The sequence below is a fragment of the Cygnus atratus genome, chromosome 7 (genome assembly GCF_013377495.2).
Source record: "Cygnus atratus isolate AKBS03 ecotype Queensland, Australia chromosome 7, CAtr_DNAZoo_HiC_assembly, whole genome shotgun sequence".
NCBI classification, from domain to species: domain Eukaryota; kingdom Metazoa; phylum Chordata; class Aves; order Anseriformes; family Anatidae; genus Cygnus; species Cygnus atratus.
The window spans coordinates 21,268,225-21,291,147 of record NC_066368.1 but is presented as its reverse complement, the minus strand read 5'-3'; the positions used below and the strand labels follow the sequence as shown (position 1 = coordinate 21,291,147).

The 22,923-nt window shown below is 43.9% G+C and overlaps 1 protein-coding gene across 1 annotated transcript in view; it reads left to right on the top strand.

The window, feature by feature from the left end:
• Nucleotides 1-22,923, top strand: part of SORBS1 (sorbin and SH3 domain containing 1) — a 110,170-nt gene that overhangs the window by 16,256 nt on the left and 70,991 nt on the right. Inside the window, 1 exon segment of the mRNA XM_050711849.1 lies at nt 10,790-10,895. The gene's annotated coding sequence lies outside the window, so the exon portion shown is untranslated.

Here is a 22,923-nt window from a genome sequence, read left to right as displayed (position 1 = left end):
TTCCTGCCATGCATTCATAGAAGACAGATGGGAAAACAATGTCCCCTGTTAAATTTAACTCTCCCTTTTCTTGAGCTTTTGGAGTTACTGGATATGTTAGACCTCAGTGCAAAGAGACTGAAGAAAACCTCTGACTTTTGTCCAGGTTTGCTCTTTTTTTAGTGATGTCTGGCACCTGGCAGGATGCAGCAGCAATCTGAAGCACTTTCTGCTCTGTGCCTGTGCATGGGAGAATGATGGAGTCCAGCTGGGGGTTCCTAAATCCAGCATAGCCGGGAGCACCAGCATCATCCTACCCCTAGAGCACTTGTGCAACGATCAAAGGGAAGCAGTGGCTCCTGAGAAATGTCACCAAGTACTTCAATTATTCTACTTGGCATCATTTCAGCTTCTTATTTTGGCACTCCCCTCCCTTGTCCTCTGGTTCTGGAGGTCTTTGCATTAAAACAGGATCTGTGTTTCCCAAGAGAATGGTCAGAGCATGCTGTGAAGTCATGTGCTTTAACTTTGTCATACTGACACTTTAAATATTTTTGAATCATCATAGGGATTACCCCCACCCCATATTAAGGGATTTCACTTAAAGAATCATAATGGGTTTTTGTCTGTCATGAAAGACAATGTTAGAATAACTTTCGTTTGCCTCCTGGTTCCTGATCCATTCTGGTAGTTCAAGTCTTTCTCTTCATCATGTCAGTAACTTGTTGTGTTTGTTTTGGGGACTTGTTTTTTCTGTGTATTTTAGTTGAAACCTGAGATTCTTGTGCAATCTTCTGTTTCCATCAGATGAGGCTTATGAAAACATCACACATTGTAAGATCTGACAACACCATGCTAGATGTGCGGTGCTCAGAGGTGTATCAAACTGGGAGATGGCACTTTGTGCTGTACCCATTCTTAACTGAGAAATTTTATAAGGTTTAGAGCAGATCATAATTTCTTACAGGCAATTCTGGACAGGTTCAAGCTTAGAGAATTCCCGAGAATATGCTTTAGTTAAAGACTGGATGTCAGAGCTATGTGAGAAGACTTCAGTATTTTTGCAACAATGCTTTGGAACTAGGGCAGTTGCTAAGCAGGGGAAGCTAAAAATCTGGACTGGTATTTTAGCACCAGGCCATCGTTGGAGACGGTGGTTTTTCAAGCCAGTTTACAAGAAATGAATCTCTGTCAAAGTCTGCATGCTTTGTGGTGGTCTGAGTATGAAGACCAAAGATGGAGTGTTTTGGTCTTCATCTTCATTCGTAGCAGTGGACTGAGTCATCGCTGGGACAGATTCTAGGGGGAGAAAGGCTGTTGATCTAAAGTAAGCAACTTGCTGCAGTGCTTGTTAGCTTTCCAGCTCCCTGGAGGAGTAGAAATAGCAGTTGCTGTACCAGACTTTTGCTGTAGGCTTTCTTCTTGGCATTGGTGCAATCCAAAATTCTTCAGAAGAGTTTGAATCAGTGCTCCCTCAGTCTGAGCGCCCACCTCACGCAAGACAATTTAAAGACCAAACAGGAATTTTACATCTTTTTTAATTCTGACTATGACTTGGAAAATGTGCACTCTGCCTGAAGGTGCAAATACAGGATGGCAAATGGAATACAGCGCGATGCCTTTGAGCTGATTATTTCTGTAACTCTTCATGTAGCTCTCCCAGCTGTAGGTATTATTTATGCTAATAAAATTGTCTAATCCTTTTTGAAAGCCAGTACAACTCTAGTATTCCCTCCTTGCCCTGTGGTAATAAATTCCTCAGACTGATTTTATGCTGCTTTATTATAATTTTAATAAAAATATCAGTTACATTTACTGCCTTTCTATAGCATGAAACAGGATAAATCAGCACATTCCAATCTCACTTCACAATTATTCATTGCTTTACTTGTAGCCTGAAATCAATCGGCTTTTCTTCTTTGCTTCCGTCTTTTCCAGCTAAATATTCCTCTAATCTTTCATTATAACCTCAATGTATGTTTGCTGCTTTTGGTCTCTTGAGTATTAATTTGACTCAGCCGTCTAATCTTTTGAGGTTCCCTGTTATTATTTAATTATACACTGGTTAGCAAGTCAGGTTTTCTGGGTGGCCGCTCTGAGAGTCTGCCTGGTCCTGGAGCACTGCGAATCTCAACCAGGGAGTGATGTGGTCCCCAGGAGTTCAACAGCTTCCAGGTACCTGCTCTGGGGCTGCTCAGCCTTTGCTGTAGCAAGCCTAGTTTTTCCATTCCTCACTTTCTGTGCTTGAAATGAGCAGAAATTCTCTTAAAACATGTCTGTGGTACAGCAGGGAGCTCCGCAGTCCAGCAGCAATCATAGCATCCTTGAAAACCCTTCCTTCATTTCCCCTTTCAATATCCTGTAGCAGTACCCTGCAGTATGTGGTAGATGTAACCCAGAGTGCTCTGAGAGCTGCTCTTCATTTGCTTTTTAAATTCCTTGAAAGGATTCTTAGCAGAAGTTTCTTATTGAGTTGTTTTCACCCATTGTAAGGGTGCCTTGCAATTAGTGTAATGGCAATTGTACCTGATGTCACTTTGCCAGCTACTTTGTCACTTGCTGTGTTCAAGCATAAGATGCAGAGTTGGCAGGGAATCTCCTGAGAATCTTTCACATAGCAATTACAATGAATTTTCTTTTGTGTTCTATATAACAACATCAAAACAGCATGAAGTTTAAAGAAATATGGAAATGAATTTATTCTTTAGAACAGGAAGCTTTTTTTCTGTATTCCTGGTATAGACCCTTAGCATTTGTTCTTTTTGTCAGGAGCAGATCATGTTTTAGACTCAGGATCTGAGTCTAATTTTCTCAATTAGGAGAGCAACAAAGAAAAATATCCCTATTTACTAAGTCTCTGCAAAAATTAGGCAGATATATGAACAGATGTATGCAAAGGTGTGTAAGCATGTGCACAGTTGAATGGAAGCAAGGAATGAGGCTTGCTGCCATAAGACACAGTTGTGGTTTTATTCCAACATGGAACTCGCATAGAGAAGAAGCAGAGGGGTGTTTCTATCAGTTATGCAGCTCTTGGATAGTATATTTGTACTAGTTTCTCTGTGAGCTGATAGTGACCCCGTGCAGTGCACTCTTCCTTTTCTCGTTTCCATCTGTTCATCTTTTCAGTTTCTCAAATGACTGGAAGCCTGCTATTGATTTTGAGATGCATCCTCTGTTTGATGTATATTTTATACAGTGACCTCATGCTGGCAGAAGGAATTATTTCAGGACACCTTCAGTCTACCCTTAAATAAAAGGAGGATGTTTCCGAATCACTGCAGTCTATTTGTAACCCGCTGGGAATACTTGAACTGAAAGAGAATCACTATGACCCTAGTGGTTATTGATCTCCACAGAGTAGGTTCTTCTATTCATGGAAGAATTCAGCCGCTTTACACCAAAACATAGAGGACAGAGTATGATAGTCTTTCTCTTGGTGCATGCACAGCAGCACCAAATTGTAACAGTTGTTTCTGTCTAGCCTGTTGTGATTTCATTTGCAGGCAATGCTGTCACTGAATTAGATTCGACAGATTCTGCTCTGGCAACAAGACATCTGCCTGACATGCCCCATTGCTCCTGCAATCCATAGCAGAGCCCTCCCTGTGCCATTCCACTGCTGTATTTCTCATTTCCATCTGTTTGTCATTCCATTGTTCCTTGAATTGTGGAGAGACTGCTATTGCTTTTGAGATGTGTCATAAGCTTGTTGTAGGCATTTTCTTTCCTTCAGTAGCCCCCTTTGCCAAGCAGTGCAGTTGAAGATACAGTAAGGGGAACTGACAACTTACTCCAGCTGTTCTGTTCAAGCAACTGCCAGTGGCTCTCCTGCGTGTCTCCCCGCTCTTGGTCCGCATTGATTTTCTGTTTTTCTTGGCAGAAATTCTGAGGCCCATTATTACAGCCACTTAAAATTAAGGGGCCTCTTCTCTTGAAGTGTTAGAACAAGTGAGGTTTTACCATTATGAGGATGAGGAAAATAAGTGCTTGTACTTTAAAGGATTATTGATATAAAATCTAAGGCCAAGAAACTTATTCCTGTTCTGAATTCTGCATGCTTCATCTTTTCTGTGTTCATTGAGATAAAATTCATTACCGCAGTTGTTAGCTATGAAAAATTATATTCACCGTGGAGTTAACTCATGTGGCTGGATTTAAAGTCCCAGCTTTATTTACAGCCACTTAATGTTTCTCTCAACCAGTGAACAAAGATTTTGTATCCTAGGGCTTAAAGTGATTTGCAGGAAGGTCAGGTAGATATAGAAATACTCTTTCTTGCACAGTGCTGTTGAGATGCAAAGGGAGGGAGGCTGTAAGAGCAAAAAGCTTCTGCTTTCCCCGGGGATACCAGGTGCTGGTTGGGGCCACAGTGCAAGTGCAGCAGGGCTGCAGCCTGCACAGGGCTCCTGCACCCCCAGAGCTGTGGCTGCTGCCCCTCCCCAAGTGGAAATACCTCTTCCTTATGGCTAATCTTCCCGTGTGCCCCGCAGAGCCATGGGTGGAGAATCACAGTCTGACTGCAGCATTTTCATCCTTGGCACCCAGCCCTTTGTGAGCGGTGTTGCATATGGTGAGGAAGGCATTCGCTGCCTCTTTTCTGCTGGTGCCTCCTGCTTCAATCCCCCTCCCCCAGGCAATCTTAAACCAAGAACGGTGAGCTTGACCTCAGTGAGATTTTGTTGTGCTTTTTTTCTTCCCCACCCTCCCTGGTATGTACTGGCTATTGAGTCTTAGAGACCTGTAATCAATGCCATGCCCAGAGGCCAAGTCACTGTGTATTTGACCCTTTGCCTTGGTCATTGACCCACATTTCATTCAAACGCATTGGTAAACAGTGGTGCTTCTTATGTATTTAAGATTCCTGTAACAGACAGGGAAGATTAGAACTGGAGGTATATCCTACTATCTTGGGGCCTGGGCTGCCTGCCAGCTCTACTTCTTGAGGAGCAAGTGTTTAGTTTGAGAGTGAACAGTGTGACTCATTCTCCTCCTTGACATGCTGTAGTACATGTAATGAGTGGTGACTTACGTGAGGGTGCACTGAGGCTCTGCTGGAGCCGACTGAACTTGGGACACTTTAATCTCACATGTGGAAAGAGGAAATGAGTTAATCTGCAGTTAAATATAGAGGTGCTGAAAGAGGTGGGAGTGGGAGGGGGGTGATTCTAATCTCATGTAGGTTGGGGTCAGGCAAGAGTAACCTCTGTATCTGGATGGTATTACTCTGCAGTAAGTCATACGTCGCCTCTGTGGAGCTGACAATATTAGCTAATGGAAAACGGAGACGAAGTGAGAATGCGCCCTGAGCTCTGGTGTCGCTGCGATACTGTTCTTTCAGTTCAATCTCTACATGGTGCTGACAATTTTTCTCTTTCAGGAGGTAATCACTGAATTACAGGGGTAAGCAACTGCACGTCGCTAAAATTGTATCTCGAGGACTAAATTTGAGAAGAGCTGATACACAGCTCTTGGTTCTCTGTGACCATCATGAAGATGTACCATGACTTTGTTCCTTTATTTCGCAGTGTGTGTTTTATTTCGCAGTGTGTGTTCTTCTGATTGTTCCTGTCCTCAGTATTGAGCTGGGGATGCAGAAGACTCAAGAAACCAGGGCTGTAGCACTTAAGTTTGTTTTCTTGTTCTAATGTGGTTTCCTGATCAATGAAAAGTTCCTTGAAAGACAATGCTGTATCTGTGCTGTAGCCCCTTCTCTTCTCCCTCTGTGTGCAAATGGGGTCTTAAACTCTGCGTTAGACTGTGAGCTGCCACTGGTCATTTTCTACATCCAGCTTCCTGTATATGCACTTGTTGGGAAGGCTGTGTTATTGGACCCATTACTGGTGTATATTAGCTGGTTCCGAGCAATTTCTCTCTACAAGGCCTACCTAAAAAACTGCCATGCCTGAGTAGAGAAGGGTCTTATGTAATGAGCTGGCACTGCTGACCAGAAAGTGTGTGCTGCCCGCACCGCTAGGGAAGAGGTGAAATGGATCTTGCTGACTCACTTGGGTGAGTAAAAGCAGGCCCTCAGACATGGGCTGAACAAACCTGAGAGGAATTTCAGTGGCAGCTAAGTGTTGCTGCTTCTGAGAAAGCTTGAGCTAATGTGCTATGTGCTGACAGTGTTTCTTCAACACAGCTGAATCCCAAGTAATCCGTGTAAGGAATTTGTGTTTGGAGGCCACATACTATATAGGGCATGCTTGCTGAGCAGTAGGTGAGTGAAGCTACTGGTTTACATTAGCTCTGAGGTGAAAGGTCCATCAGTTAGAGGAGTTCAGTTTCATATTGGAGAAAACCTAAGACAGCTTTTAGTGATCAAGATCTGCCCTGGAATGTACTTGTGCCTCTTCTGTTGATCTCACTGGGAATCATATGCTTTCACAAGGTTTGGTCTTGCATGCAGTTTCATAATATCATCACCGTTCTTCTTACTCTTCCTTGTGGCCCAAAGCAATTTTCTGTGGGTCATTCAGTCCATAGACCCTGAACGCTGGTCATCTGATATGGACTGGCCTTACGTCCATGAGCAGTCCATATAGATGACATACAAACAGCTTGGTAAAATCTAACAAACTATCCAAAAGTTAACAGCCAATAACATTGGAGATGGCTTGTCAATAACAAGCTGATTCAGTCCTAATTATAATTAGCTAAAATGTTTCCAGAATCTCATCTTTGCTGCATTAGCAAAGGACAGCATTTTTTTTTGGATGTGACTTACTAAACTAGAACTCGCATGATGGAGCGGCGCAGATAAGATGCTTTTAAAAGATGCATTGATAGCTGTTCTTATCTGAACCACCAGTCTTATGACTTCTGGAGTTGAACATGACCATATGAGACCAAGGACAAAAGTAATTGCTCTGGCTGAAGATGTTACCCTTGTCTTCCCTTCCATGCTCCTGCTTGTTGCTATATTCGCTCACAGCTTTACCAGCTGCACAGTGCATGTGAGCAAAGTCTGCTAACCTCTAGCTGATGGGATGGTAACAGGCATCTTGTGATGGAAACACCTTCAGTCTCTCTAGCTAGGCCCGAAAGTTGGGTGTCTGCTTCCAGCCTTGGAAGCAGTATGGACTAGTGAAAAGCATTGTGCTAGGAGTCAATTTCTTCCTGGCACTGATCCTGGTGTTATGTGATCAGGGTCAAATCACTCCTCATCTATGCATGTGTTTCCCCTTCATCCATCTTGTCTGTTTAGATTCCTTGGAAAATGGACTGCCTGTTCTTACATTGGACAATGGCAAAATAAAAATATTGTTATCCTGCTAATCTTAACAACTTTAAGCAGCTCTTTTCCGAAATGGCTGTAGAAATGGCCTTTGAATCTGAGTATTGCTTTTTTTCTTTACAAACCTTTGCTTTTCCATTGCAAAGCTGGCCCCACACTGATGTTTGATTGTTTTCATTGCCATTGTACTTGCTTTGATTTTGCAGCTCAGTGCGCAAAGTGCAGGGCCCTGTACAAACAACACGAAGTCAAGCAGGGTCAACCCTTTTCTCTTTTTACCTTGGAAACAATGTGGAACTCCTGTGTTTCTTTTGCTTGGCACCTCCGGTTCTTGAGCTTGAGGCTCTGTGTGTGTCTGCTGCCCTCCTGTAGTGTTCAGGTGTGAGATCACTTGGACAGTGTTTTTCCATTGCTGCCTAGGAGGGGACAGGAAGCTGTGCCGTCTCCTTGGTGGTTGCTGGGGCTCAAGCTGTGAAGAATGGAAAAATCAATGGATAGCAGCGTGCTGAGCAGCTGTCCATGTCTACAGTGGATCAGGTGTTACCTGGGTTCACATAGGCTTGTCTTGCTGGGTTATGCTTGGCTGCTGTTTGGGATAGTTTTCTTCTGTTTCTCACCTCTCCTTTCTGCTTTTGGCAATGTTCCTTTCTCCATGGAGATGTGGTTTGAGTGAATGTGGCCTGTGTCCAGCCTTTTTAAGAAGTGACGGGTTACTGGTTGTTGATCTGAGAAAAGGAAAGAGCTGGACAGTCTTATTTTGTGCAACCATGGTATGGTCAAGCATTGTATCAGCCCTCAGCACAAATAGAGCAGCCTTGAGAAACACTTGTAAAATTGCGGAGCTTGCTGCTCTTGTCATTTCGGCTCATTCCCATCTTGTTTCTGCTATCACCTTCCTATGTCATTGTGAAATGCCCCCTAATCAGGTCCAGGTACTGGGACCGGCTGAGGTTGTACTGCAGTGTGCCATAAGCAGCAGTGATTTATTGAATTAAGGTCCGAATGTTCTAAACTCAAGGAGTGTTTAGACTTTACTGTCCGTGTTGGATTTTTGTTTGAAATATTTATTTTTTCTTCCCCTCAATTTGCTTGATTTCAGCACTTCCATGTTACATGGCCACATACACTCAAAGTGCCTGGGTGGGAGCCCTAACGTGGTTACGTGTTCCTGTGTGCTGATTTTGTGGCTGGCCCAGTGGCTCAGTCGCTTTGGGGGGCCTGGCAGCTGCTCACGCAGGACCTGTCAAGTAGCTTTTGCACTATACTTTGCAAAGTCTTCCAGCAGACTCCTTCTGTAGACTCTTCTGTTACAGCAGAGATCATAATTCTAACAGCACATAATACAAGAACACAGCTGGAGTCTAACAAAATTAAAATATGTTAAAATTCATCTCTGCACTGTCGGGTTCACTGGCAGGAAAGGGAGCTTTGGCACTAGCTCTAGTGGGCATAGAGTTTGTCCAAGCTGAATCTTCTTGTTAATCCTAAATTGATTTTTACCAAAAATAATTTCCTATGGTTCTCCAATAGCCAATGTGAGGCATATTTCCAGGGGGGAACTTTGAATGTTGAGCTGTCTCTTCAAGACTGGGACATGGAACTGGCCACAATCGGTGTCTGTGTTCCCGTGTCTTCCTGTGCTCTGTGGCTGTGTGCCAGGTGGGAGCCTTCTCCAGAGCAGCTCTTAGCATCAGAGGAGATCCTATCAGTTGCTTTTCGTACCACTTATTCTCTCCTCCCTCTCTCCACCTAGCTGCTCGTCCTTGTAATGAGCAACACATTCTCTGCTTTGGGCAGCTTTTGGTAGCTGGGACTCAGGCCAGCTTCAGACTTCTGCCAACTCACAAGGACAGGTCAGGTTGGGGGAGCAAATAAATGGTAGTTTGTGCCAGCGTGACAGCTCCTTGTCTCCCAGCAAAACCAGACTTGACCTTGCAACTGGAGTGTTAACTCTTGCTGCGTTCTCCAGACAGCTTTATAGGAAGCTGTCTTCCCAGTGCTATCAAATAATCCTTTTAAGTGTGCTGCTTAATGTAGGGAGATATTTGGGTACTTTCATCTATCCCTATTTACCTGTTGGAGATGGAGAAATTAATAGGCTGTCCTGGACAGAAAACTGATTTGTTTCATCTTGTCTTCCTAGAACTATTCCAGTTTTATTGAAAAACTATCTTGATTCTTCTAGGTTCGTTGTTCAGGATGTCAGTGGTTCCTTAAAGAAATCATGAGCTTCTTTAAAGTTATTACTGGCACTCTGTGAGTGTGTTCTGAGATGGCTCCCAAATAAGATTGCTGCTAGTCTGAGCTTTTACCTCTGACCATCACCTTCTGTTTTCTCTGTGCCATGTTCATGCACACCCTGTACAGTCACGAGCACATCCAACCTGCAAGGCTCGCTGGCTGACAGACTGGTGTCATACCCGGCCCTTGGAGATTCTGGACCTGCATTGCTTGTCCAAGGAAACGTGATTCCACTGCCCTCAGAGCTTGGTTAAAGCACACACGGGGATTTGTTTAGTCTTCTAATGTGGGCATGTAACTTGGTCAGTTGGTCTCCTCAGGTTCTTTATAAAATTACTGTATACAGGCAAGTGCCAAGAAGGCAGCGTGGGGGAGAGGCTGAATTGCCCTCTGGAGAACCCCCCTCTCCATTTAGTGCAGAAGAAACATAGGGAGACTGACTAGTTCAATGCGATAAATGACATGATTAAAGTTGAGTGGTGTCAATATTTACCTTATAAATCGACCTGCAAAAACAGCTTACTAAAGCTAGGCTGTTGTTAATGTTATTGAGTGAAACAATAAAGCTGCACAGCCATCTATCAAATCAATGTCAAATCTAACCATTTAGATTTAATACTGGACTGGAGTTAAATTGTCACATTTAGTAACCATCAACACACTAAAAGGGAATTTGTCCTCTGCAAATTCAGACTCTGTGGCTGTCTGTCTAGCTGTATACCCTAACCAAGGAATTTGTCTGAAGAGAAACTGATGTGTGTTTCTTAGTGCCCCTCCCCTTCTTTCTGAGGGTTTTTGCTCCTTGCGGCAGGGAGTTCCCATCTCACAATTGTTGCTACCCCAGCTCCCAGCCTAGGCTCTGTATCAGACAAGCCTATTCATGCATCAGGGATAGCTGAATAAGATGTGTGTTCACTCCTCTTTCTCTGCATTTTGCGAACAAGTATATTAAATTAAGCTGATATCAGCAGTGATTTACATCAGTAAATAGACTGTAGGTTGTGGGGAGGCGTGAGTATTTGTGCTATTCAGCTGTCCTTGCTGCTTGGGGGGATCTCCAGCAGAAAGGCAGGAAAGCGGATGTGGTTTCAGCCTTCCCCGGAGACAACCCAAAACATCAGTTCTCACATAGGGGGTGCTATGATGTGGATCTGGGCAGCCTGCTGTTTGTTAACTATGCTTCCTGCGTGGTGAGCAGAGGGAATTTTTTTCCCTAGAAGTACTGCTATTTCTGTGAACAGCTGATTGCTTCGGTACAGACCTCTCTGTAGTTTTGTTGAGCAGCTGGACCAATGGCACTCATCATCTTTTCTTCCCGTTTACCTTTTGTAGGTATGTGCTGTAACGGAACAGTTGCATGTGAAGAGAAGCTGGAGTGGAAGTCACTGACAAAGGATCCCGTCCTTCTCAGCTAGGCCTGAGGAGTTCGTCGACTGTGGTGAGTACCCTGAAGGGAAGGGGACGGAGCACATCACTTGGAGACCTAATCCTGACCTGGGGCACCAAAATTGTATCTATCTCTTTATCATTTTAGCAGTGAAAGAGGCTTTTCTTCCTAGTAACAGCCTACTTTGGTTGTGCAGCAGAAAGCTACGTGTTGGTCAGTGCACCACTGTATTATCTGGGATTTACTGTAGGTGACCAATCAAAAGCTCCAGTGCTTGAAAAAAGGTCAAGCTCCAAGTGCTATTTTGTGATGACTCATGGATGCATTTGATCCTTGCTGGAACTACAATGTTTTATCTAATTTACTTATTGTATCTTCGGATATGTTCTCAGATATATTTCTCACTTGTTATCTGCATTTGTGATATCCTTTGTCACCAGCATCAAAATAAACAGCAGATATTTTGTGACTTAGTCTAGGTCAAGAACATGTGGTGATTATATTTTGGAATTGCAGTGAGGGTTGGGATTTAGGGTAAGGACCAAAGTTCAACAGTTGACCTTGAATAAGCCACAAATCCAGGCTTAGTGCTGGTGCTTGCCTGAAAGCTTTGTTAGTCTTGGCTACCAGGCATTGAATTAGAGAATGGGTTTGGGTTACAGCAGTAGTGAGCTAGACTCATTGCCTCAGCTCTAAGAGACCATTGGTCTAGGTTGAAATGGATATTGGGATGTGTGACATGACTTGGTGTAGATTTGGAGCAGACAGAAGCTTTAGGCCTAGGATCAGGACGTGGGGCAAATTTTGGAGTTGACATTAGATGAAGTCAGGTCCCCGAGGAGCTACTGCGCTAGATTTAGGGCTGCTGCAGGCAGGACAGCTACAAATACTGGTGATTTTGCTTTCTTTAGAGGAGATAGTGTGGGGTCTTTGGTACCATTTGGTCTAAGATTAAGTCCTGGATTGGAAGAGGCTTGATAGTGCTGAGATAAGATTTGATATTTTTACTTGCCTGAGGCAAGAGTGCCTCTTCCTTTGAAAACTCTGCATTGAAGGAGAAGTTCTAGACAAGATCAAGGCTGAGGCTTGCATGTCAAGCTCTTGAGACCAGTTTTTCCCCTTGGTGACTGGTGTGGATCCTGTTTGTGGTCAGGGAGGCAAAGGTCAAAGCAGCAGTTACTGAAGACTGAATCTTTAGCATCCAGGAAGTGGCAGATACAACTTCTTTGTGCTACTTATTTTTTTCCTTTTTAAAGAGGCTGAAAGCGTCGGGGAGCAGTCTTTCCTGTCTCTACCCTTCTCTTTTCTCTGTGCAGGTGCTCTAGTGATCTTAAATTTCAGCTTGGTATGATCATCTTGACTCCTTCCCCACGTAACACAGTACCTGATGCTTGTCTCTGTGCCAGAGTTGCACATAGGTACTGACAATATGATTCTCAAGGGTTGCTCATATCTCTTCTTCAGTCTGACTCTCTTCCTTTTTCCAGAAGCTTATGAGAATGCAGGAGAGAGTACTCATACGCCATGCTAGTTTGCATTTCTTGGTGTTTAAGATCTAATTAGGACACCCTATTTTTTTTACCATGACCTGCAACCTAGGAGAATACAGTGGGGAAATCCTGATCATATCTTTTGCTGTCATACGTGGAGGAGCAAGGTGTGGAAAATGCTAAGCAACTCTGAGGCTAGACTAGATGTTGATTCTTTTCTTTCTCTCAGGAAAGAGTGAAACTAGCTGTTAAAACATTAAACACATGCAGAGAACAGTTGCAGAGAATGCTAAAGGGCTGCTGTTCTCACTGGTGGCTGGATTTCCCAGGGCTTGCAGGTCAGTAGCTGCTGCCTTACTCAGTTCCTTAATTCGTTGCTTCAAGTGAAAGCTGAAGGTTATTCAGGCTGCTATGAAGTGCAAAAAGACATTCTTCCACTACTTCACCTGACTGTCTCTTAGAGGAAGGTGTTGCACAAAATTTTGCTTTGGCTACAGGCAGCTCGTCACACCAGCTCTGCCTGTGTTGGACTACAAAAGAGGTTTAAACAGTGCCATACTGCACCAGAAACCAGAGCAGTAACAGTGAGTTTGTAGAAAGCAGGAAAATGGCATTTTCATTTTTTCCATTGAACTTCTGGGAACAGATGGAGAGCTGATGAGGCAGAGATGCTGGAAGGGACAGTATGTTTCAAATGTTTTCCTTAATGTCTTCCCAGTTTGCTCATAGACTCGTAGTTCTTGCTTATTCAGTACAGGGTAGTTAGTGTAGGACATGAGAATTTCAATGCCCCAAAGCTCTCCTGTTGGGCTGTGTTTTTGGGGCTGAGGGACTTTTGACACACAAGGTTGTGGGAGCAGCTCATGGCCTGATAGGCAATATCCTTTTTTACTCCATTCCAGGCTTCCACGGCAAAGGGTCTGGACCTTCTGGATAGAGACAGTGATCCAGGAGTGTCTTGACTGAGCCCTGTACTAGTGCTAATAGGCCAGTCCTGCCTTTCCAAATAGCCTTCTTGTTGTTCTTTTTAATCTATTTAGAAGCCAAGAAGAATCTAATCAGAGCCCAGCAGTGCACTCAACAGCAGTCATTATCATTACTTAGTCATCCAGTTGCTGTTTCTCTGCTCTGACAAGAAACATTGTAGTGGTGGAGAGGGCATGGGGGAAGATTAGTTTTTTTCTCTTAGGCTTGAACCTCTTCATGAACACCGTTTCCTTGCAATAAACATATTCAGGTGTTCCCCTTAGAGGACAGATAAAAGTTCACTGATGCCTTCAAAGCATTATGTGGCAGCCAGTTTGTGAGAGGAATCAGTGAGATGGGGTTGTTAAACCTTTCTTAACTCCAAAAGGCAGTGACTTGCTGTGAACTGTGAAATCTGATTACCCTCTCATTAGCTTTCATAGTTACAAATGTAACTGGTTAATAATTCCAGCCAGCTGGCCAAGTTAGAGTCAAATGCAAATTTCTCTTCAGCCTGGTGTTTTGGGCTGGATCTCTGTTAATGACACATTCAATAAGTGCAGTGGGCAGAGCTGCTGGGACTTTTATTTCCATGAATGCACAGGCTTCTCTACTGGAAAACACGTTGCCTCTTTTGGCTGTATGGTTGTGTTCCTGGAGAACAGAGAACCAGCTGTGAGTAGTCTGATTTGATATTCATTTGTCTTTAGCTATTAGGGTACAGAGAAGATGCATTGCAGGAAAATACTGAGATGGGTAGACAGCACAGTCTGGGTTTTCTTTGTTGCTGCTTCTGCTAGTTTCTTTCTTTACTGTTCTCCTACCTCTCCTTTTTTACCCTGGACCAACCTATCAAATCACTGTTGTTCAAATAGCCAGTAAGCTCAACTGCTGGCCTGCGGACTGTGCCAAATATCTGAGTATTCTGAGTGTGCAAAAAAGGTAAGAGGATTTTACAAAAGAAAAAAAAAGCTTCCTCGCATGTAATGTAGGAGATGATTTTCTCCTGATTCAACCTTAATGTTGATTCAAGCTCTACAGCACAAAGGTTAATGACACTGGTAAATAGCTAGTGCTATTACACAGCTTTTAATATTGGTTGGGTTGTATTCTGTTACTTTCACAGCCAACAGTACCTTTCATTAAATGTGGTGCTGGTTGGGTTAGTAAGGATTGGGGAGTCTGGACACTGGTTAGCGAAGCTTACTTTAAGAAGCATCATTATTTTCTGTAGTAGGGGATCAGAGCCTGTGTTCTCCTGCCACATACTCTAGTGATCGCTGAGTCTAATCCACAAATCAGTGTGCAAGTTTTGCTTCCACTTTGCCTGAGTGTAAGTGGCAATGTTGGGTACAAAGGGCTGGGGATGCTGATGTGCAGCTGAGGGTGTGCGTTTCCTTGGTTGTATGGTGTAACTACCATTAATTTCCTTAGGATTTGGATAAGCATAGCTGAGTCCTAAGTTTTTATTCTCCTGCGGTGTTGTATTTATCAGGCCCTTAATTATACAAGATCGCTTGGACCGAGATCAGTAACTATTCAAGGTAGATGGGCAAGGTTGTACTTCTATGCATGAGAGTTTAAATAGCAGCACAGTGGGATATGGGAGAAACTGCTGCTAGGAGGCTGCTCAACAGCTGATCACTCCCTGCTTGCCTCAGTGTGAGGCAGTGCTTCCCAAATCCTTCTGAGTCCTCAGTTCAGCAGGAGCCATGCCTCTCTCTGCAGGCTCCCTTAAGATGCTGCAGACCTCAGATCCTGATCAACTGTGACCCTACCAGTTAGTATTTCTGGCCATTTTAAATACGCTCACGACATGTCCCTTATCTCCAACAGCCAGAAGGAACACTTAGGCAGTTCTTCAGTCCAGCAAAGAAGCTGAATTATGCTTTTTTTTTTTGCTGTAAGAAACGATATTCTAGCTGTTGCTCTACACACTTAGCTGGCTACTTGCTTTCACTGTATTGATACACAGGTTACTGTTACCAGGGCCTCTTGCAGCTCTTAACTTCTGCCTTGCAAATTTGTTCCTATTAGCAGATTACATTCCTGTCTGGGGTTCCTACAAGGCCTGTACACCATCATTGCAAGGTGTCTTGCTCAGTCTCTGGTGACAGTCTGAACCCCTTTGTGCCACACAGATCAGCTGTAAGTGGTTCCTGAGTCCTTGTGCGGTTGCACGGAGCTGCCTGGCAGGCTGCAGGGGCTGCTGGCTGCAGTGTTTCATTCCATGGTGGTGCTGGTTCCCTTAGCTTTCAGCTGGGGATGTCTGAACTGTGGGCTTCAGGCTCAGGTCTGAGACATGCAAGGGCATCTGGGTGTTCGGAGCTTTGGGGCAAACTAGGGCTCATCTCTGAGCAGAAGTGCTGTAAAACTATCCTAACCAGAACCTGAGAGGCTGTTTTGTAACACAGCAGAAGCTCCAGCCCAGTAGGGCGAGGATTCTGGGTGACTGATTTTGCCCGATAATGGTGCTGGGTGTAACTCTAGCAACAGCGTGTTATTTTGGCCGAGTTTTGTTTTGCAATTCAAACCCCAGTTTCTCAGAGGAAACTGAACTAAAAGCATGAGCACAATGCAAGTTTGCTATCGTCTTCCATCTGCAGGACCAATAAACTTTCACTTTTAATATCTCCTGGATCTATCAAAAGTACCTTCTTTTCTAAACTGCTTTTCATGGTTTCTCTTTGACCATGGAAGACCCAGCCCGATGGCATATTGGGGTGGCATAAAAGAACAAGCATGGCTGTATGACATTTATCAAAACAAACTATCAGTTGTGCAGCAGGCTTTCCAGGGTAGCTTATAATGAGAACAACCCACTCCCTCCAGTGACAGGATTTCTGTATGGGTGTGACAGCAAAACAGATGTGATGAGGATAGTCTTGTCCAGGGGCTAGAGCTGTGGTCCAGGACATTCTAGAACTGGTAACTGTCTCTGTTATGCCAAAGACCTCCCTTGTTGTTCAGATTGTTTAGTCTCTTGCTATTTCCTTCAGCTGTTGAAATAAAGACATGGTTATTGTGGGGCAATAATGCGACAGTGGCTGTGCAGCACTAAGTGCCGGGATGATTGCAATGGATACTACACTATTGCTAGGGGTTGGTGGTAAAACAGCAACAAAACTTCAGAAAGCTTTTTAGCTCATAGTCAGGGCTGACATCTGGGGGGCAGGGAACAAGACTTATGGCTGTGCTGCGCTTTCTGCCCAGTCCTCCCTTCGCCCGTGTGGAATAGCGGTTTAGCGATTTCTGTGAAAGTCCTTCAGTTTTCCATCCAAGTGTTTGTCTGTAGCAGAAACTCCTCTCTCCTTGCCAAGCTATTTGAAGGTTATCTAGGCTGGTTTCTGCAAAGACCAGAAGTGTTTTGGATCCAATTCTTGACCTGAATTTACCAATCTGAATTTGGATTTCGGCCAGCCCCTGGATTCTTTCCTACTTTGCTTCTCCATAGTTGCCATTCTCTCATTGACTAGAGAGAAGTATTTTACAGTATGGTTTCTGCTCTCTTGACACTTTAATCACAGTCACTGAAGACAAACTGTCAGAGGCTTGTTTATAACCCCCTGCTACACACAAGCAGGGCTCCCAGCTGATAGAAACTCTCACGTGGTCAGGCTCCAGAACAGACTTGAGGAGGAGATCAAGGAGGTTATCTTTGGGTAGTGAGGGAGGTCCTCTATTGTGTACTGTTGTGTAAACAAGTTTGCTTCAAGTAATTGAAGCTGGTGATGATTGCACAGTTTACTTTGGAGAATGTAGTGTTTTGCTTTGTTTTTTTTTTCTTGGCTTTCCTGGTTTATTGGTGAGAACAACTTTTTTTCCCCCAGTTTGTTGTGTTTTTTCTTCTTTTTGTAGAGGGGACACTAGGGTCTGACCACTCAAAACAAACTGTTTTCTATCATCCTTTATTTTGACTGTTGTTATGTCTAAACCTTTCTCCTCCGCCTAAACCAAATATACCTGACTTATGGGGCTGGAGCCTAAACCTAGATCCAGACCTGAATTTGGGGTAGATGAAACCAAAACTCCAAATCCAAGCTCTCCCCAACATTAGTCCTTTGGGACTTAGTAATAAATGTGGATATGGAAGTCCCTTTGTTTTCTGTAATCAGGTACTACCAACGACATGTTCACATTGAGGTGTGGGATTGGTCTTTAAAAATAATAAATAAAAAGTAAAGTATAACTTTCCAGCCTCTTCTGGCCCCTTGGCCAGTTTACTGAGTCAGAGCTGTGCCTATATTTGCTAACAAATGCTTCATTTGGTGGGGGATAGGTATTGTGATACCAAAAGGTATATTGGGGAGGGGGGAAAAGAACACCTTGTGTTGAATATCAGAATCTCAGTCAGCATTTCACAACACATTGGTAGGGGTTTACATACATGGGTATTTGGAGACCTTTGTTCTGTGTCCTTCACTAACACTTTAGTAAGAGTCTAAAGGTACAGTAAGTGTTGACCCACATAGTAGCCTTTGCTCTGTGTCCTTCTGCTATCAGCAACTCTTGCCATCAGTGTTGCTTTCTAGGTATTGAGTGTGGAGCTGCTTGCCTTGCAGTGATTTTCAGTACGTTTTTTTCAATTCCTAAGTTTGGCAACAGATCAGTGCCTGTACATACATGTTTGAGGCATCAAAATCTGGAGACAGGCTGCAGGCAAAGACACTCTGGAGCGTCAGTCACAAAAGCCTGCAGTGCTTGAAGCTCTGTGTGCTGTGGTCTGGTGACAAAGACAGTACTGAGAGATTTGGGGGTCTCCTTCAAATTACTTCCCCTATTAAACTACCAGTTGGCCTTGCATGAACCAAACTCTTAAGTTCTGGTTTCAGGGAGTCCTGCTCTCAGTTGCTTGTTCTATAGATGTTCACTGTGGAAGGAGAGGTGATGCTGTGCTGCTACCCCAGCATTCTTACCAAGAGGTAGACCAGCCCCTTGCCCTCCTGAGAGCTGGCACCGCTTCCCCTGCAGCATGCCCCTCGGGCTAAAGGGGAGCCAGGCTGTGCTGTGGTGGGGATGTTCCACGCTTTACATCCTAGTACAGCTTGTGACTTAAAAGGTCACTTAATGCCCTGTAGAGTGGGCATCATATAGTAGCTAGTAGCTGTGCAAGCTGTGTCATGTGAGGTATTTATGCAACAAATCTGGGCTGCCAAGCACAGAAACTTTAGCTGACCCTTCAGCTCCTACCCATTGAAATAAGATCTGTCATGTTGAGTGCTATTGAAAATGCTCCTCCCTTGACAAGATGCTCCCTGGTTATTAAAGTGCTTTTTCAAGTACTTCCCCTGTGCTTTAATGAAGTATTTCTTCAGGGTCTGCCTGTCACTTCCCATCCCCCTGCTACCATGGAGTGTCATCTCCCAACTCTCTCTCTTTTCCTCAGCTCCGGAGCCGCGCGCAGTCACTGTCTTGCATGATGACAGTGGCATGCGAGTGACAGGCAGGCTGGGTGGGGGTGGCTGGTGGTGAGCAAGCCTAGTGATGGGATGGTGTGACTAAGAACCAGCTGGCTAATTAAAGCACAGGAGGAGGAGGAGCAAAGTATTTAAGGGTGCCAGAGAGGGGCAGAGAGGCCTCCACAAATTTCTTGTTATACTTCTGCAGCCAAGTGACTGGGCAGCACAGTGAAAGGGTTCCTTAAATCCTTAGTGCTTTGTATGGGGTGAAATCAAGGGACTAAGAAAATGGCACCATTAACTGAAAAGTCTGAATCAAGGTAAGGGCACTATGTTTATTCCCAGTTAGTCGAAGCTGGCTCTCCTGGAGCTTCTGTGAGCTGAACTCCCAGGACTTTACATGGCACTGTCATCTGCTGACATGCAGTGAGTGAGTAGGTCTGTTGGGGCACTACTAACTGATTTTGAAATTGCTTCTCTTGTTTGCGTAGGTATTTCCAGTTGCTGCTTGAAAAGAGAGGGGAGATATCTAAAATGGTCATTACGTGGGCTTGTGCTCTGGTTTGGAGGAACGGGCAGGTCCTCACCTCCATACCCAAGTTATTGCATCTTTCTCCTGACTAATTTTATGGGAAGGAGTAGATGAAAGCAGTTCCTGAGAGCAGATTCCAAGGCTGTTGCTAAAATGAAAGTGAGAATGGATGTGGAATTTTCAGCAATAGGGAACTTGGTCACCTGAGGCTGGAAGAGTCAGGGAAGCAAGGACGAGGTTTGGTTTCTGGAATGTGACATCCTGCTACTTCTGGAGACGCTTCAAGTGTCAGACCATTACTTAACCCAGCAGTTTGGTTTTCTCCCAGCGTTTTCAGTACCAAGCAGAGAAGGAATCACTCTGTTCCCCATTCCAGCATGTTAAGTGCCTTTAGAGGCAGTGCAGTCCAGTGAGGTTAGCCAGCCAGGACTTCAGCCTGGACTCCCTGACAGGCACAGCTTTGTTGCCTGGCCTGGGATGCGTGACAGTGACCAGCCTTCTGGGTTTTGCTGGGACCTTTTTGTGCCTGATATTCAGGTAGATGAACTGGTTCTGGGGAAATTTTTCCTGAGTAGCAATGCCTCCAGGTTGGCAAAACCGAAGGAGAATGACCCTGTCTAACTTCCAATGCACCTCTGACAAGGCTATAGGTGCAATTGGAGGTAGGGTATGCCTGAGTCTCCTTATGCGTAGCCTAAACTTAGCTTTTTCTGTTTCTCAGAGGTTATTGCAGTTGTGTATATATGAAAGCAACTTTCAAACTGGTTTTGCTTATTCTGAAGACATCGTAAAACACCTATACAGCTGACACACGCACCTTGTTTACACCGTGTTGGCTCAGTTAATTTCAGATGTTGTGTAGAATAGAGGCTTGAATCTTCCCTCTGTGTGAAATAGGAGTATCAGCTCTGTGTGAAATAGGAGTATCAGCTATATGACTTGCAAAGTGTTGCTTAGCGTGTGTTTGTGCAGAGCTTGAAAACAGCTAGTGCTAGCAGAGGTTGGGAGTAAATTGTTAGATATGGTTGCCAGCGTGAGCATTCAATACCAGTGCAACTCCTCTGCCTTACATTCTAGGATTCCTAGTTGTGTGTCTGGGTTTGTATAAGGTGATCTGTAGTATTAAAGTTATCTGCTTTATGTGTCTGAGGCACACAAGAATCTTTTCTCTATAAACATTTCACAAAAAATAGGCTAATGTGGATCTGAACTTTGTGACACTAGTCAGTCTCTAATTGATATTTCTATTTAATGCAACTTCCACTTATTTACTGCTTCACTGTTTGGAAGTGTATGACAGCAGTGAAAACAGCCATTGTAGTCTTCACTATACAAAATCATGCAAGAGAAGCTGCTGGATGTTGTTTAGATGATCTAATTAATTGTATTTACAGAACGCCATTCACTGTATTAAATGTGATGTAGTGTATGTGTGCCCCTCAATCCTGTGGTTGGCTAAATAGATCCATTGTTATAAATAATTAGGGCTTCTGGAATTTGGGTTTGTTTATTTACAGCAATTGTTCAGCAGAGACACAAGTGGCCCCATATCAGAGGTGTACGCTGAGCTGAGTGCAGCACACAGAGCACCCCAGCTGCACAGTGTGCACAAATAGTCTCAAACCAAGTGGAACTCAATGAATCTTCTGTTTCTTCCAGCTGAAGTGTAAAACCAGCATCCTCGTGGCTAGGTGTGGTCACTGCAGATTGCCCAAAAGATTTCCCTTTTGCAGAAAGGTAAATCTGGTGTTGAATTGATTTCCACTTATTAACTGTAAATTGTGGTTTCAGTAGTTACATGTGCCCTGCTTGAATTCCTGTGTTAAGTGTCCTGAACTGTCCCGGGTTGTGGCAGGCTGTTAAATCATTTGCTGCTTTCCATCTGGAGCTGGCAGTCTGAGAACTGTGCCCAGTGAGTTCCCATGCATAGGCTGTGCATGAGGTGTTAGCATACTTACCACAGATAAATCTGAGCAGAAAAGCCCATTTCTAATGTTCTCAGATGCTGTGCCTTGGATCTGCTAAAATGAGTATGAGACTTGAAAATATTCTAGATTTTTTTTCCTGTATGGATTTTTGTGATGTACTATGAGCTGCTTGGGCATATAGGTGGGGCACAAAAGCATTTGTTTCTTTAGTAGACACAGATGATACCCAGGCTGCAGCTACTGTCACTGTGATCTCAGCCACCAAATACAAAAAATAAAGGGTGGTCATGGCAGACTCAGGAGGAAGTTGAAGCCCAGTTACAGTGCATTTAAAAATCTATTGTCATAAGAAGAAATGTTTTTGAGTGGAAAGCTACTGATAAGAGCAGTTAACTTATTCAGAGGGAACCAGTGACCCACTGCATGTCAAGTTATTCGTTTGTCTCCTCTGTGCCAAACAACCCTCTGAACTGCTGTTTTACAAGCCCTGGATCTGTGGCTGAGCAGAAGGCTGATGGCTCGCTCAAGCAGGAGCCACCTTTGAGCCCCGAAACCCTGCAGGTATAAGTCGTCATCACTTAATGAGGGTTTGGTAGCTGATGAAATTTCTCCAGTCTATTTCTTTACAAGGGAGGTTCCTGTAGACATCAAATCGCTGTCTGAACTAGCACTGATCATAGAGCTGTGTCTAGTAGGCAGGCCAGAATTAGAGTGGACCAGAGAAGCTGATCTGCCTTTTATACCTTGCTTTTTCAGCTCCTGGGCATGCCAGCTGTAGGCTTTCCTCTGATTCTGTGATGTTAAGCAGAGTTTAGGGTTTGGACTGCCAACCTTTAAAATCTGCTGCTGTTTACTAGATTTTAATGAGCTGGATGACAACATGCGGACTAGTTGCTTTGGAAACATTTGTTTATGGGTTTATGAAATGAAGACTCTGAGGTGCAATCTCTTTCTGAAAATGCATGGAGGGGGGAGCACACGTGCTACTTAAACAGAAAAAAGATGTTCACGCAAAACAGTTAAGTGCTAGCTGTTCGTAAACTAAATTTAGGCTGCAAGTCAGAAACTTTGTTCCAGCTATAAGAAAGAAGGAGTTGTGGAGGCAGGCCATGCTACCAGTTTCAAGCTGGAACTTGAAATGTTCCTGCCCAGGATTGTATGACACAGTTGCCTGCAATAGCATGGGAGTAGGCTTTGACCCCAGAGATCCTTTTCTGCCCCGTGTTCCAAAGTGGTGACCTTGAACTCAGTTCAACTCAGGTTGTTGGTAAATTTTGTTTACTCTGAAGTTGGTGACTGGAAGATGACTTGATTCAAAAGCATTTGAGTTCTTAAAGCCACATCTCCTGGTTTACATTTCCTATTTGACTTTTCTTACCTATGCAGTGACACGTTACTGCTAAATTGCACAAAACCTGGCACATGCCCCAGATATACCCATTAGGAAGAAAACAAACATGCACCATATTTAAAAAAAAAAAAAGCAATACTGCATATGAAATGTGCTATGCTTGTTTATTCCAACAGCTGTAAGTTCAATTATTTATAAGAACACGCTATTCCAGCTTGTGTTCAGTGCTGCCATTTGTTTCATGTAGCTGAGCCTTCACTGCTCCCTCTTTGCTGTTTTAACACTTGCTGAGGAGTGTGGGGCGGTTGTGTTGTTCAGAATCAGTATGACTCTTCTGTGTACTGCTTATTCATAGTCCTTTCATGCAATTTATTCTTAGGAGCATAATGTCTTCTGAAGGAATGACGATGTTC